The sequence below is a fragment of the Hemiscyllium ocellatum genome, chromosome 20 (genome assembly GCF_020745735.1).
Source record: "Hemiscyllium ocellatum isolate sHemOce1 chromosome 20, sHemOce1.pat.X.cur, whole genome shotgun sequence".
In the NCBI taxonomy this organism is placed as follows: domain Eukaryota; kingdom Metazoa; phylum Chordata; class Chondrichthyes; order Orectolobiformes; family Hemiscylliidae; genus Hemiscyllium; species Hemiscyllium ocellatum.
In genome coordinates, this window is record NC_083420.1 from 37966036 (window position 1) to 37982437 (window position 16402).

A 16402-nucleotide genomic window follows, 5' to 3' on the forward strand; every position below is an offset into this window, starting at 1 on the left:
TAGATGCTGGTGGCATAGTAGGTAAGGACAAGGGGAACTCTACCGTTCCCTTGGAGAGAAGATAAAGGGTGAGGATTGAAGTGCAGGAAATGGGTCAGACCTGGCTGAGGGCCCTTTCAACCAAGGTGCTGGGAATCCTTGGTTGAGGAAGAAGATGGACATTTCAGAGGCTCCCTTGTCAAAGTTGGCATCTTCAAAGCAAATAAGACAGAGGAGCTGTGAGTATGGAATAGTCTTTACAGGAAGCAGGGTGTGAGGATGCATAGTCCAGTAACTGTGGGAGTCGCTGGGTTTATAGTGAATATTAGTGACCAGTGGGGAAAGACCAATATTTCCCTCCCTTTGCTTGTCAGTCTTCCAAGGGGACTGTAAGTTGCAGGACACCCTGGTCCACTCTTCCTTCACTGTCAACATACCTGCTGAGATTTTCCAGCAATTCCTATTTTTGTCTCGACCATTAATTGCAACCTTAACAATTCTAGTTTATGAAGTGAATGGTTGAACCCTTGAAAATAGGAAAACTTAAGGTATAAGCAAGAGGGCACAAGCTTAAGTTGATCACAAGATAACTACAGGAGAGTTGGAGGAAAGGAAAGGTTTTTGCATAAAATTGGCTAAAGTATGGCATTTACTGTGCAATCATTTTGTGTTCTGCCAGGACCACTCGCAGGGCTGGGGTAAAAGAGGCTGCTTTTGACATTAGCATTTGACAAAGTGTGGCACCGATGAGATCTAACAGAATGAGAACCAAGTGAATCTCTCCACAGTCCAACCCTGCACACAGCAAGATGATTGTGGTTGTTGAAGACCATTCATCTTAATCACATAATATAGATACAGTGAAGTGTCTTAAGCCGTAGCAATATTACAGAATAAGCCTTCAGCTGGATAAACTAGCTGCCCAGTCTAACCCCATTTACCCAGAGCCTGATCTGTAGCCTCGCTGGTTACAGTGCTTCAGCTGCAGCTCCAAGTTTCTTTCAAATGAAGTTGAGGGTTTCCACCTCAGCAGCAAACCAGACAGCAAAATTCAGCCACCAACCAAAACCATACAAATGGTGCAACAGTGACCCCGCTCAAACACCACTTCCTAGAAACAGCTTCCTATTTGCAAAACATTTATTCACGATTACATTTTGTTTCCTGTCATGGACCCAATTTTGGATCCAACTCATAATATTCCCTTGGGTCCCATGGATTTCATTTTTTTCTGACTAGTCTGCTATGGGATCCTGTCAAATGCCTTGCTAAAAAAATCCATGTTGACAATATCCACTGTATTACCCTCATTGATTGTGAAATAGCCAAGTGTGTACCATGCCCATAGAATCTCACCTTAGGATGCTTCCATTTTAGAGGAGATAGATTTCCTGCCCAAAATGTCAACTCTCCTGCTCCTCAGATGCTGCCTGATCTGCTGTGCTTTTTCCAATGCCACAATCTATCTACTCTGAATCTCCGGTCTTCGGAGATTCTCACTACGGTCCTCACTATCTCCTAGGTGCTTCCATTTTGCCATTGATTTTCCTTCAAGTGACTGAGAGTTAATGAGAGGGTTGACACTATATTAGCTTGCTATTAGGTTTAGAATGATTAACTAATGTTTTTAGCTGAAAGAAAAAGCCAGAGATGAAAAAATATTGATTCATTTTGAAGGAGACCCAACTGAAGTTAGATATGAGTTTCTCCTAGCAAAAAGAATTTGTTCAGAGCAGTTATCTCAGTGTAAGGGTTTATTTCATGAAAACCTCAAAACCAGGAGTGTTTCTTTGGAACTTTGCAGATTATTAAAGACTCAGAAACACTGTATTCTTAGTGAGTGAACAGTCAAAGGACAAAAGCCTCACAGTTCACCAGTGGTCATATTGAGTAAAGGAGGTGGGAGGTCATGTTGTGGCTGTACAGGACATTGATTAGGCTATTTTTGAATATTGCCTGCAATTCTGGTCTCCTTCCTATCGGAAGGATGTTGCGAAACGTGAAAGGGTTCAGACAAGATTTACAAGGATGTTGCCAGGGTTGGAGAGCTATAGGGAGAGGACGAATAGGCTGTAACCAAACTTAGAGTTGATAAAAAAAAGGGAAGTTTCTCTGATGTCTTTATTAACTATGGAGTTGAATGGTTTTTCTTGTTGTTTTTGAATTCTTTTAATCTATGCTATATTTAGATGACTTTTCTTAAAAAAATCTTGTGTATTAAATGTCTGTTTTATTGTTAAAACAAACCTGCAGCCTTGTGCGTTTGTTTCAGTGGAAGACTGCCAAATTAAATAAAAATTTAAAGATTAAGTATGTTCTATCAGGCCAGAATTCATTCTGCAATCTGACTTGCCCAGTTGTATCATCAGTTGGAATCATAACAAATAGAAAAATAGGATTACAATAATCAGATGTAGCTTAGACATGAAAGGGTTTTCTTTTCCACAAAAAAAGTTCTTATGATTAAGATTCTTCCTTAGAAACAATTCACACATTTTATAGTGCTGGCTGAAACTTAATTTTCTTTTCACCTGGCTACTGTACATGTTCTAAACTACAATATCAAGGAGGAGGCAAAATTGATTCCTGTCATAATTCCATACAAGGTGCAATTGATGAAAGTGTAGATTCTTAGGTTCACAGTTTTTTTTTATTTGAGAACCAAAAGGTAAACATAAAAACAAAAATAACAAGAATTCACTTTGAGTATTTAAATATGATTGTAATGAGGCCGGCAGGAAGCTGTTTGTTTGATCTCTGATGTGGAGACCCAAGAGGAATCTGTTAACCCCCAAGAAACAGATGAAGAGGAGATGGCCAAATGAGTTCTGCAAAATGAAAAGGAATGAATCAGTTAATGAAGCTAACACTGTCAATCCAATCTGCTAAAGTTAATTACATCAGTATTGACAAATCATGAACAAAGCAGAATGACTAGATCCTGATAACTAAAACTGAATGAACAGAATACAGCTAGCTAGTCAGTTATGTGACCCACCAGTTGATGGCAGTAGTGACATGACATTTCAATATTCCAAGAAATATAATCCAGTAACAGTTTGGGTGAAAATCCTTTCATGAATTTTCTACAGCTAATTATTTCCATTTCTATCTTGCTTTCATTATAAACTTGTATTTTTGTATAATGTGGTATTGTATATTGGATTACAAGATAACAGCCTGATCCATAGCTGAATGGTACATTACTTGGTGTCTGTGCTCTTTCCAATATTGATTAGAGAGGAAATCTATTGATGGTATTATGGGGTGGTCCAAACGTGCCACATTAATTCACTGATGTGCATTACATATCTGCAGATTTCTGAATAAAGCTTTGGGAAACTTGCCCTACTAAATGGGGGGAAGAGGATTTCTCTTGCCTATTGGTCAAAGTTCACGTTTTTCTACATTTTAGTGCTGCTCTGTTGATTTGGCCATGTGTGTACGGGAATTATTAACTATAATGATGTATTGGTAGTTCTTTCCGAGAGACACCATGATGAGCAAAATAACCTTCTCATCGGTGGAATTAAAAACCTTACAAGGAATAATTACTTCATACCTTTTAAAGGTATTGCACTTGGAAGTGTAGTATCAGAGGTATTTTACCTTAAAACTTTTTCACTTGAGGCCATCATAATTCTAAATGCCACTTTTCCAAAAGATGGAGATTTACAGTTAAGTGACTTAAATACTCTGATGATAAATTGTTTTTTTTTAATCATGCAGGTTATCAGGAGCAACTATAAGCAGGTCAGCCACAGTGAGTCTCTCTGTGAGGTGAAGTGTACGTGTAGATGAAGTTCAGTGTTTGATCATGTGCACCCACAGTTTCCATCTTATGAGCACGACATGAAACACTGTTGCTAAATGAATATGAGTAATATAAATGCTTTTCCTTGAGGTCTTGTGAAAACCTGCAGTTTTAAACTTCCATGAGGTAATGGGATGGCATGGTGGCTCAGTGGTTAGCACTGCTGTTTCACTGCACCGGGGACCTGGGTTTGATTCCAGCCTCGGGTGACTGTCTGTGTGGAGTTTGCACATTCTCCCTGTGTCTGTGCAGGTTTCCTCTGGGTGCTCTGGTTTCCTCCCACAATCCTAAGATGTGCAAGTCAGGTGAACTGGCCATGTTAAATTGCCCAGAGTGTTAGGTGCATTAGTCAGGGGTAAATATGGGAAATGGGTCTGGGTGGGTTACTCTTCAGAGGTTTGGTGTGGTCTGTTTCCATACTGTAGGAAATCTAATCTAATGATCCTGAAGGGTTTCATGTTTATGCTATCCTAGTTCTACTTGGTGATGTCTCACAGTTTCAGAGACAAGGAGTTCTCCTTCAGCCTTTGGAGGGAGTCAATGTATCTGTCCCAGCTCCCTGAGATCCTTGTGATAATGTCAGACCAAACGCAGTTGTATTTATGTCATGTGATGCAGTTGTACTTATTGCTATTATGTGACAAATCTTTGTGTTATCTAAAATCAGCACCTTTTCTCTGCAGAAAATATATGACGGTGTATCTGCTGACCTTAATCATTAAAACAAAGACAAAACAAAGACAATTGAAGATTGGTGCTAGCAAGCGACCTCAAACAGCCCATGCCCAGTCCTATATACTGGTGGAGGGTGGTGCCTGGATGAAGTATATCTGGAGATTGGGGTTTTAAACACTTTGAATGTTATTGGCTTCTTGAACACATTGTTAAAATTTTAAATACACTTATCCTATTATTTATCTCATCACTGTCATGTTCACATGTTCAGTATCTCGGGCAAATATCAAAACAAAATAATTTTTTTGTCTTTCTGCTATCTATCATCACCTGTGGTATTATACAGTCTATTCCTTAATGGTCCTACCTACAACCCACTCGCTAAATATTTCCCATTGCTATTCATTGTTTGCTAATAATATTGCCCATTTTCCCTCTCTGGCTCTATTCTAATGCCCTCAAAATCCACTTGTCTCAGTCTATTAGCCAGTTTTCTTGTCATACTTATGTCCCTCCCTGTTATCATCTTGAAACATATTATATTAAGATTACTTATGTCTAAATGTTCCCTTTTATGTCCTACACTTGTTCATTATTTGTTACTCAATCTTTACTTATTTTGGCTTTTCTTATGTAATGTGTCAGAAAGAAGGTATAAGGAACACATTGTAAGGAGCTCTATTCTGTTATCCCCTTTATCTACATGGAAATCTTCCTACAAATTCTAGCATCTCTTTCTCTTTTTCTCTCTGCACTACCTTTGTCTTTCTATTCTATTGATCGGTAATTCTCTGGTCCAAATCATTATCCATTTTTCTTCCCAAGTTCCAAATGCACTATCCCAAACTTTTATTCCTTCCTGTATCTTCACCCAATTGAAATCAAGGCTTTTGGTAATCTATTTTCCTCAGTTTATCCCTGAGGATTGAAAATGTTAAATGCTTTTGATCTTTTGAAATCCTGTTAAAATCCTGAACCATGTAAGTTTTTTGCTCTTCAGTGAGAGTTCCTGTCAATATAAGAAATGTCCCCAGTTCCACATTAGGAAGCCACTCAGTACTCTACCTGAGTCTAGGACGACATATGTTGATTTCTCATAGCACTTGAGGAATGCCTGAGGAGTCATCAGCTCTGAACTGGCACACAAATACTTGATGGTATTCTCCTTGATGATTAGATGTCGGATTTCTTCAGGCACCGTGTGGTTTGGCCCAGTGATGTTTTTCTGTATGAGTGAGATGTGTTGTCACTATCAACTGTAGACTGCTTCCTTTACAGGTTAAAGCACAACTGGCAACAGTAGCATCAGCCATCTCTCTCTAATGAGACAGCAGCCCCATGCTCTGGTAAGGCTATGGTTACCTTATTTTATACATGCACTGTCCCCAAGTCTGGTGGAAACTGAGATATGGCTGCACATACCCCCATGGTATCCAATGCCTCCCTGCTGTGTCCATTTGTCTTCCCAGCCCCAGATTTCCTGACTCCTATGATCATATCCAGAGTTCCTGAACCACTTCCCTTGACCCCCCCCCCCATTGGTATTTCCCTGCTGTTATATTTCCACCACAAGCTGGGGCCGACTGGATTTAGGTGAGTCACTGATAATATTCATCCTAATAATGTCTGACCATTATGATTTGCCAAGCCTCCATGAACTGGAACCACCTGTGCCCCTCCCCAGTTAAAATGGGTGCCTTTATATTTATGACAGAGATGGCATGACACACTGTAAAGTTGCCACCTCTTGGATTGCTGTGAAGTCTCCAGAAATTGAAGATGAATCCTAAACCCTGCTGTAGGAAATGGCTGGTTGGAGGTGGGGTGGGGGTGGGTGTAGTTCAGAGAGTTTTGTTTTAACAACTCTCAATTTTCTTTGTGCATATTATACATTAATTATAGAAATATTGAAAAAAAGCGAGAAATTGGCCTCTTTGGTGAGCTGGTTGGAGGTTACATGTGGCACCTTGAGGAGTGGATTTAACCAACTTGGTCAACCCTCAAGTACAGGCATGGGGCACCTGAATGGTAGATCAATGGAGCAAGTTGCTGCCGGTCAATAAAAGCCGCTGCTTGTGCGTAGTACTCTGCAATCATTCAATAAGAAAGGTCTCTGGCAACAAAGACCCTCAGCATATCTGGGCTGTCCAGACACAACTGCCCCCGGGGTTAAACGACTGCACTTGACTAGAGAAGAATCCCCTTCCACTTTACCCCACTCCCATCCATGCTTTACTGGATTCCCTTCCCCTATAAATATTGTTGCCCCTTCTTGTCACCTACTGTCACTCCCCCTTACCCCCTCACGCTGTAGCATCCTATCCTCAAGAATAGGTTCCTGAGTCTCCTGCCCACAGTAACAGCCCCTCACCCTCCTCCACATTTCCATTCACCTGATTTCTCAGGATGGGACTGACAGACTGAGCCAGGCCAACATCTTGGATAGATTGTGCCCAGAGCCCTGACGGGTGCCTGTATATATTCCCCGACTGTGTTCATTCTATATTTGGCCACTGCGCAGCCACGGGACTGACTGTGAGCCACTGCCCACTGTACAGAGGCATGGACTTCCTGACCAGACACCTGACCAAGGCCACACCTCTGCACTGGTCTTGGGGATGGTGCTGGGAGCCATTGCCTCTACATGGACATTAGTGAGACCCATTCCTGTCAGAGTCTGATTCCTGACTGCCCAGGCAGAGTGCTTGTTGGGTTAGCTGCTGGCACATGGTGCTGCTGGGAGACAGACCTAACTCACTGGTGTACAGCAAGATGTCTTCCTCCTGTGATTGAGGATTGCAAGCTGCCTGGATGTGTGACTGTGCTACAAGGTAAAGCAAGGCAGGGATGCTGTGAGCCACTAGGTGGATGAGTGCTGAGAGAGCAAGCAAACAGCCCTGAGATGTAGCCTGGTCTAATCAATGAGCTGGGAGTACGTGCCTCTCCATAAACCCTTCCTGCATCAGCCTGGCCCATGCTGGTTGCCAGTGCACCCTGCATTCAAATAGCCTGCAATTAGATCCCTGAGGATCCTGGGAGGTTGGCAAATATCAGATGCCAATGTCTGTTGAGAAGATTTGCATGCAGCTGATGTCCATGGTTCATGCCCTGAGATACTGCCTGCTGCTGAGTAACAAGGAGAACCCTTTGCAGATCACAGCCCATGGGCAGTGACTGCTTGTGCCCTCTCTGTATGGTGGTGAAAGCGAGGACTGCAGATGCTGGAGAGTTAGAGTCAAACAGTCTGCCGCTGGAAAAGTACAGCTGGTCAGGAAGCATCCTGATGAAGTGCTTAAGCCCAAAACGTCGAATCTCCTGCTCCTCGGATGCTGCCTGACCTGCTGTGCTTTTCCAGTGCCACACTTTTTGACTCTGCCCCTCCATGCGTGGTGGTTGGTATCATTAAAGCACCATCTTCACCCCATCATCAGGATACGTTTGGGACTCACCTTTAGTATAACCCCTGACATTTGGAGCTCACCGTGACAGTGCTGCTGTAAGATGGCTTTGTGTGCAGGGACAGGGCATTCACCTCATGCAGTGGAACAGGGTACGTCTCAGAGCTCACCAATCACTTTTCTGACTTGCCTCGTCTTTCAGTGCAGACAGATAGCCAGGCAGACTGGCATGTCAGACAGCAACAGACAGTCGCAGGGATGCTGGTCAGTCAGGGGGCTGCTCAAGAAAGGTGGTGAGAAATGCTGAGTGAGGGAGTGAGCAAGCAAGTCAGCGAGATAGTGAGAGATTGAATGAGTGAATCAGTGAGCGAGTGAATGAATGAATGAGTTAGTGAATATGCAAATGATTGAGTGATTGAGAGAGGCGAGTGAGTGATATAGTAAATGAGTGAGTAAGCAAGTGAGGGAATGAGTGATGGAGTGAATGTGAGTGATTGAGCAAGGTGAGTGTGAGACAGGCGAGTGATTGAGGGTCAAGAGTGTGGTGCTGGAAAAACACAGCAGATCAGGCAGTACCCAAGGAGCAGGAGAATTGATTTTTGGGCATAAGCCCATCATCAGGAAGCTCTTCGTCAGCCCTTCACCTCTTGTTCCTTGGATGCTGCCTGACCTGCTGTGCTTTTCCAGCAATACACTCTCGACTCTGATCTGCAGCATCTGCAGTCCCCACTTTCTTCACGGTGAGTGATTGAGGTGAGTGAGTGAATGAGGGAGTGACTGAGTGAGTGAGTGAGGTGGTGAGTGAGTGAGGAAATCAGCAAGTGAGTGAGTGAGGGAATAAGTGAATGAATGAATGAGAGAGTGAGTGTAAGTGAGGGAGTGAGTCTGAGTGATTGAGTTGAATGAGCAAGTGTGCAAGTGAGTGAGCAAGTGATTGAGTGAATGAGTGAGCAAGTGAGTGAGTGAGGTGAGTGAGTGTGAATGGGGGTGAATGAGTGAGTGAATGAGTGATTGAGTGTGAATGGGGGTAAGTGATTGAGTGAGTGAGTGATTGAGTGAGTGAGTGTTTGAGTGAGTGAGTGAGGTGAGTGAACGTGAATGGGGGGTGAGTGATTGAGTGAGGGAGGGAATAGGAAGTGAATGAGTGAGTAGGAAGTGTAGAGGACAGGAAGAGATGGTGTTTAAGAGGATGGGGTGAATAAGAGCCACTGAGGGAAGATGTGATATTGAGAGTGAGGTAAGGTGAGGGAGGGGGCGGGGCAGGGGGGCTAGCAGAGCAGATATGCAGAGTGTATGAGCTGGCAGAGTGAAGATGCTGGGACTTACCCTGGTTCTGAACCTTCCTGACGCATTACTGTGCACTCCTCCAGACTGTAGGCGCTGCATTGATACTTGGCGCTACCTCAGAGCAGACTGGCAGCATTGACGTACTGCACAGTTGGGTTTTAATAATGGCACCCTTGGTGTAAACATCGGATAATCCCAGCACCAGGGTGCATGAGGTCGTGTGGAGAGCTATGGAGACATGATGTGTACTTACTGAAGGAAAACAAGCTCAGGAGAGGAACCGTCCCTGAACCTCCCCGGAAATGCCCTAAGCCCATTTCTGTTAAAATTCAGCCCATTGTCTCAGTGAAGGTAACAGTAGCTTCCAGTGAGTTCTCCACTGCACTGCCTGAAATGCAAGCAGAGGAATCAAATTCACAGCTTCAGACCGGATTCAAACTCTGACCTTTGGATTTTGCTGGATGTAAATCCCAAGTTTCAGGAGAAGAGTGAGACATTCTGGGACTAGCTTGTCCACAGGCTCCATCTCTGAAGTGTCCATCATCAGGGTGAGAGGCAGGTTCACTGGTCGCTGCAGCCATTGGCGATACAGTCGATCTGGGATATTGTGTGACAACACAAGGATCTTAGTGTTTGTCTGAACCAGCCTAAGAGTAAATGAGGTACAAGGAAATATGGCAAAAGAGAATCAAAAATTCCATATTACTCTCTAATTGGAAACATGGAGGAAAAATCTTCTATGAGACACATTGTGTCAGCACAGTGAGAATAATAAGGCAAGAATATCAGAGGAAGACATGCAGAGGTCAGCTGGGATGTCCAGGCATGGTTAAATGTCCAGTCTATGGTCATTGTCCAGGCCCTCACCAAAATATCAGCAAAATACCAGGGGGCTGCAGATTCACTGACCGCTTCTTCCCAATATGGCAGCAGAGGGAGGGCAAGGTCTGAAGAGGTAACCAGTGAGAATATTATTCCCACTGTTTGTTATCAAGGCAGCATACAGATCTGATCTGTATTGAAGGCTTCAACCAGAGGGAATGTCACAGGATTGTAATGTGTTATGATATAACCCACAACCCTTAGGGTGGCAATTGTTAATATAGAATTCGCAAAAAGTTTAAAGAACGTTAATGAGCGTGAGAGAAAACATAGCTTGGGTCTTACTGAAGCATTGTGTCCAATCCTGGGCCAGATGTTTGAGGAATTTAATGTTACTTGATTTAATTTGGAATGATGTTACTTGCTGTTCTGTGTCCACAGTCACAATCTTTCCATCTTATTGTAAATTAAGATTGTGACAAATTCAAAAATATGTTCAAGGCTTAAGCATTTTAATTCTGTTTGCAAAAAGAGGTTCCTCTGCATGGATGTATGTCACTTCTAGCAAGGGTAACTTGAGCCATGCTATGAGCTCAACTGACTACGTTAACTTAGTTATTAGTGTAACTTAGTTATTGGTGCATCCGGGATTACTAAGGAAGTGCTACCGAATCATCGAATCACCTTTAACATTGGACTTTTTTTAGGATTTGCAGATGTGGGCTGGTTGGGTCCAGTGTACACACAACAATCAAAGGAACATACTATTTCATTTGCTCAGCCAATCATTGAATTTAAGCCAACATACCTGGCAACATACTGGCACTGAATTGTATACATGAGCATCTGTGTGGTAGATAGAATATTGTTTTGAACTGATGACTGCATTCATTCATGGAAAACATCCCTCACATTACCATTAAATATTATAAACATGAAATGGCTTCATTAACCTGTTCAATCTTTTGAGAAACCTTGCTTCTCTAGTTTAATGTGAAATAGAACAGGTATGTTTTTGTTGTCTGGTCGTGATAGCCTCTGGCTCATTATGAATTTGCGTGGTACGTCACAAACTGTAATCAGATCAGGAAAGCATTGGCCAGCAGGTTAGCTTTGGTGTGATTGATTTCTGAGTCAAGATTATAAGTTGAGCAAATGACTAGGGCCCTATTTACAAAGTGGTTAATGGGCTGTTTCGCATTTGCTAGGTAAGGGCTGCAGTCAGTCCAAAAAACATAGTGTATATATGTTTGGCTGAGAGTCCAGATTCAGAAAATGCTTAATCTGTCAGGCGGCTGTTTAGACAGCTGGAGAGAACTGATTACTTCAAAACAGCAAGTGCTGGAAAAACCAAAAGTTCCAAGGAAGAGGCATGTTGCACTCAAAATGTAAATTTTCTGTTAATATTGCAGCCTTCTCTGTTTTTATCTCAGATCTCCAGCATCTACAACGTTTTGCTTTTATTATTAAGTTAACTTTGCTTGATTGGCGTTGTTATGTGGGTTATAATAAATTAGTTGTTCTGTGATTCTTTTGTCAATGTCTCCATGGTTATTTACATTTGGTTAAATAAATGTGTGAGAAGTGATTAGAGGTTCTGTCATTCACAATTTGAAAGCCTGTTTGATTGACATTTTTGGGGTATTCTCACTCCACCTTGCTTTCAACACATTAGTGAACGGGTGTTTCACGTCTAAGTAGTTTCACAGGTGGCATGGTTACCATAAGGTCACCAGTCCTTTGTGCAGTGTATTCTGGATGAATGGGTATGGAGGAGCCATGAGTAGTGGTAAAAAACCATGTTCGTTATTCAAAATGACTTCATTTATTGAGTGGCTGAAGCCATTGGCTTAGTTTCAAAAGACCGAAGAATAGCATTTTAAAGACTTAACTAATTGCTCTTAAGGTGGCTGAACATTAACACAGTTACACTATGGAGTCTATTGTTAGTCAGAGACTGCTGTCACAGTCAAGGGCATGATCTCATTCCAGGGATTGAACATGATCAACTTAATCTAAATATTGAACTTAACAGTTGAAGAATTAATTGAATTAATTCACTTTAAATATTGACATTTGGTGTAATCAGGGCCCTGTGATCAGTGTCCTTGCAGTTGGGGAATGAGCCAAGGTCAGTCCTGCAGGGTCAGTTGAACCAGTCCATGGTTGAGATTGTGTCATTTGGGAAGCTGAGGACTCATCAATCAGGGGGCTATTGGCTTTTCCCTGGGACACACACCGAGACAAGCATCAACTGTGCCTGGAAGGCCATCAATTCGGTGAAAGATGCTCTTTGGTCTGCCTGAAACTTGTTGGTCTTCCAGAGCATGGAGTTGACCCAAATCATGTATTGCAGACTGGCACATCCCAAGGTCCTGGACTATGTGCTGAGGGATATGCTAAAGCCTGGGGCAGCTCCTGTCAAGGTGCAGTGGGGAAAGACTACTGTCTGAGGTCATGCTGCTGAAGGTAAATGGAGGCCTGTTCAGTTATTGGACCCTCCCAGTGTCTCAAGTATATGTAAATATTAGTATTATATGCATAAGAGAGGTCTTTTGTTTTTTTGGATAGAGTCAAAGTCCAATTTTTCTTTGTTTATTTGATATGCAACTGTTCAGAACTGAACTGATGGAACCCATTCAACTGAGATACAGAGGGGCTGATAACTGTGAAGAGCGTACTTCCAAATATAAGGTTGGGATTTAATATAGTATGGGTGGACCTTGTCCTGTGGGAGTTGGGTTTTTTCTGCAAGTCGCCATCCTGCTGTCTTCAGTGGAGGGGACATTGGATAGTGCTAATGGGTAGGAAGGGCTGAAGGTAAGATGGCTTCATGGTTTTGGAGCTTGACATAGATAGAGCCATTGCGTAAAGGTGCTGCATCCAATAGTGAAAGGGATAGACCATTAGCGTTGGTGGGAGATGTGTGCAATGGAAGAGTTCAAGTGAGAATGAGTTGAGCAGCGAGATGATAATGGAAGAGATCCTTGCATGGCGTCAAAGTTCAATCACCATCTTTCTCCATTTCCAGGCTACAATTCTTCATTCAGGGGCACTGCATTGAGCTGGGTGGCTATCTCTGGCAATGCCTGGTGCCATGGCCTCCTTTGATGGTATGAAAGAAAGAGGATTACATTTCCTCTCCATCACCCCATCCGCCAAGACAAACAGGCCCATGGACTAGGTGCCACCTCCCAGTCAAGTGACAAGCTTTGAAGGACAGTTTATAGCTTGGCAGCATTTTCGCTGGTACTGGTTAGAAGTCTGGTGCCCGCACTGGGAGGTCCTGGCAGCAGTGAGCACTTGTGTCTCTGTGACTGCACAGTCAGACGAGAACGGCATTGTGGATGCCAGGTACATAACCAATGAGGCAAGCTATGATGGATTGCAAGAGAAAATTTGCCATGTGCCATGGCGGGAAACTCCCCATGAAGTTCCCTGAAATAACACTGCACCAAAGCCTGGGGAAAATTCATTCCAGTCCTACACAAGATCCACGGCAAAATGAAAAGGAAGAAAAAAGCTTACCCTTCTTCATCAGATTGGTTGGCGAGATCCCGGATTACACAGTAAAGCACATCAATGGAAGACTGAAAATAAAAATGGGAAAAGCAGTCATCAGTATCATTGTAGTATTTTACTTGGATTAACACAAAGTTAGTCAAAGTGTCAACATAGACATTGCACTTATTCTTATTTATGCTCCTAACTGATGGTCATGGAACTGCATGAGTTTGCGTGGAGCTGTACTCAACTAGTTATGTCAGTGATGTTAGCCTCTATCCTTAACTTGTCTTATATATATATTATACTTCAAGTGCAAGTCATTGAACTGTGTTGCCACTCTGAATTGTGCAACTGTGTTGCTGCAGATGTTTTCGACTGTGTCGAACTTGTTGGGTGCATCCCCTGAAGACCCTTGACTGACTTTATAAAAAAATGTGTACCTAAGATTTCACAGTTCTTCATTTGACTCAACTCGTGAATCATTATTGCATTGAGTTTGTTGTGTGGTGATGACCTTATCTCTGCAGGCTTTGAAGCAACCCTGAGGTAAAGTGGTTGTACTGTTCTGGGAGACCTTTTCTATCCATGTTTCAAGGTCTATGTACCTAGGCTGTGTCTTGGCAAGTCACTGTAGGAAATGAACTGGTTTGTTAATGTCCTTCATGTATCCTTGATAGTCTGCAGTGCAACGGTAATGACAGCTCCTCCTCTGTCAGTTAGTGTGCTCAGGCGATGCTTCCCAGGTTCACTGTTAAGAGAGCTTGTTTTTGCCACTGAGTAAATCTGTTCTGCCAGGCTGCTTGTATGTAATAGTTGTTTGCAATCTGTTGTGTACTCATCTTCATCTGTCACTTCTTCTCTGGTCAAGTTGTCTCTTGTTTCAGATATTTCTGGCAAGGTGACTCCCACCTAACATTGCCTCACACTCTTTTAACCTGAGGCCTTCCAGTTGGGCATTTGTGTACCTCAAAGAAAACTAGATTTCAATCTTTTACATGTTACCACGTTAAAAAGAAAGAACAGGAGTAGACCATACAGCTCATTCTAGATCATGGCTAGTCATCTCTTCAATTTTCCAGCTCCATCTCCATATTCCTTAATGTCATTAAGCTATTGTGTACTGTCTTGAACTGGTGTTATGGTCAAATCTCCATAGCCCTCTGGGATGGAAACTGTCATGATTCACCACCTTCTGAATGAATTGATTCTTCCTCATCTCAGTTTGAAATAGCTTGTCCCTTATTCTGTGATGTTGTCCCCTAGTCTGAGACCCACCTACCAGGTTATATCCACTCTGTCAATCCCAGTCAGAATATTGTAAATTTCAGTGAGGACACCTCTCATTCTGCAAAGCACTACAAGATACGGATCAAGTCGCCTCATTCCCTTCCCATAAGAAAATCCCACCATCACAGGCATTAATTTGGAGAACACATACTGTAATCTCTCTATGACATGTGTATCCTTTCTTCGATAAAGAGACCAATACAGTGCACAATGCTCCAGGTGATGACTTGTCAAGATCCTCTACAACTGCTGCAAGGCATCTTTCCCTCTGTACTCAGATCCCTTGAAATGAATGCCAACATCCCATATGCCTTTCTAATTGCTTGTTAGCTTTTACTGACTCTGGAATAAGGACACTCGTATTGTTTTGAACACCCACACATCCTAAACCCTCACTGTTTAAGAGATATTCTTCCTTTCTGTCTTTTTCTACCTAAGTGAATAACTGCACATTATTTTGTATCCTATCTGCCATGTTCTAGCCTATTCATTTAGACTGTCCAAGTGCTCTCGACGCCTTCTAGTACCCTCCTCACAATTTGCATTCCCAGCCAGCTTGGTGCCATCAGCAACTGTAGAAACATTATATTTCGTCATCACATCCAAACCATTGATATGATTGTGAACAAGGTTGGATCTAATACTGACCCTTGAGTTACCAGATTATTAACAACCTGCGAGTGGCCAGGGAGTGGCCAGCTCTCACTGACCAGGCTTTCTAGTGTTTTGAGCTGTCGCAGTTAGAAGGTACTTTGGGTCCCAGAAGGTTGGAAGCTTCAGTAAAGGATTCCTAGCTGCTACTCTCTCTGCAATCTCTCTTGATATTGTTTCCTCCTGGTTTGGAGAATTGCATGTGAGAATCTATGTCTGAATTTATCTTTTCTGCCAAGGGGGTTGTTTATGGGATGTTAATATAATAAAGCAATTAATTACCCTATTAAATACCGTATCTATTATTTGGTTAAGTTTTCCAATAGTTAAGTTATTCTAAACCCCTCTTTCTTTGTTTGCATTTTAACTACAGTGTTTAAATAAATTGTTTTCTGCTTAATGTTGAGTAGTTTGATCAGCCACATCACATCTACCTTTGAATTAAGGAAATGTTAGGATCTAGTCTACCCTCTTAAAATATTTTGAGGCGGTCTTATCTGGGCCATAACACAACCTCAGTTGACTCTCATCCCTTCATACATCGCTTTGTGCAGATTTAAGTTCCAGTTTCAGAATGTTGTGTTTAAATGTTAAGCAACATTCTATCATCTTGTGGTCACTATTTCCCAAAGGCTGCTTTACAGATGGTTATTTATTAGACCTTCCCCATTGAACAATATCAATTCCAAACTAATCCAATCCATAGTTGGCTCCTCAACGGACTGTTCTAGAAACCTCTTTATTACACAGTCCAGGAATTCATCCTCCAAACCATTAGTGCTGATTGGTTTTATCTAATCTATATATAAATAAAAGTTCCCCTTATTGTTGTATTACCCATTTTTCATGCATCTCTAATTTTCTGATTTATAGATACCCAGTATGATTGCTCTAGTTTGGTGTCCTATAATCAGCTCCCACCATTCTTTCCTTCCTCTTGTAGTTTGTCAGCTTCACCCAAACTGACTCAAGGAGGCAACAT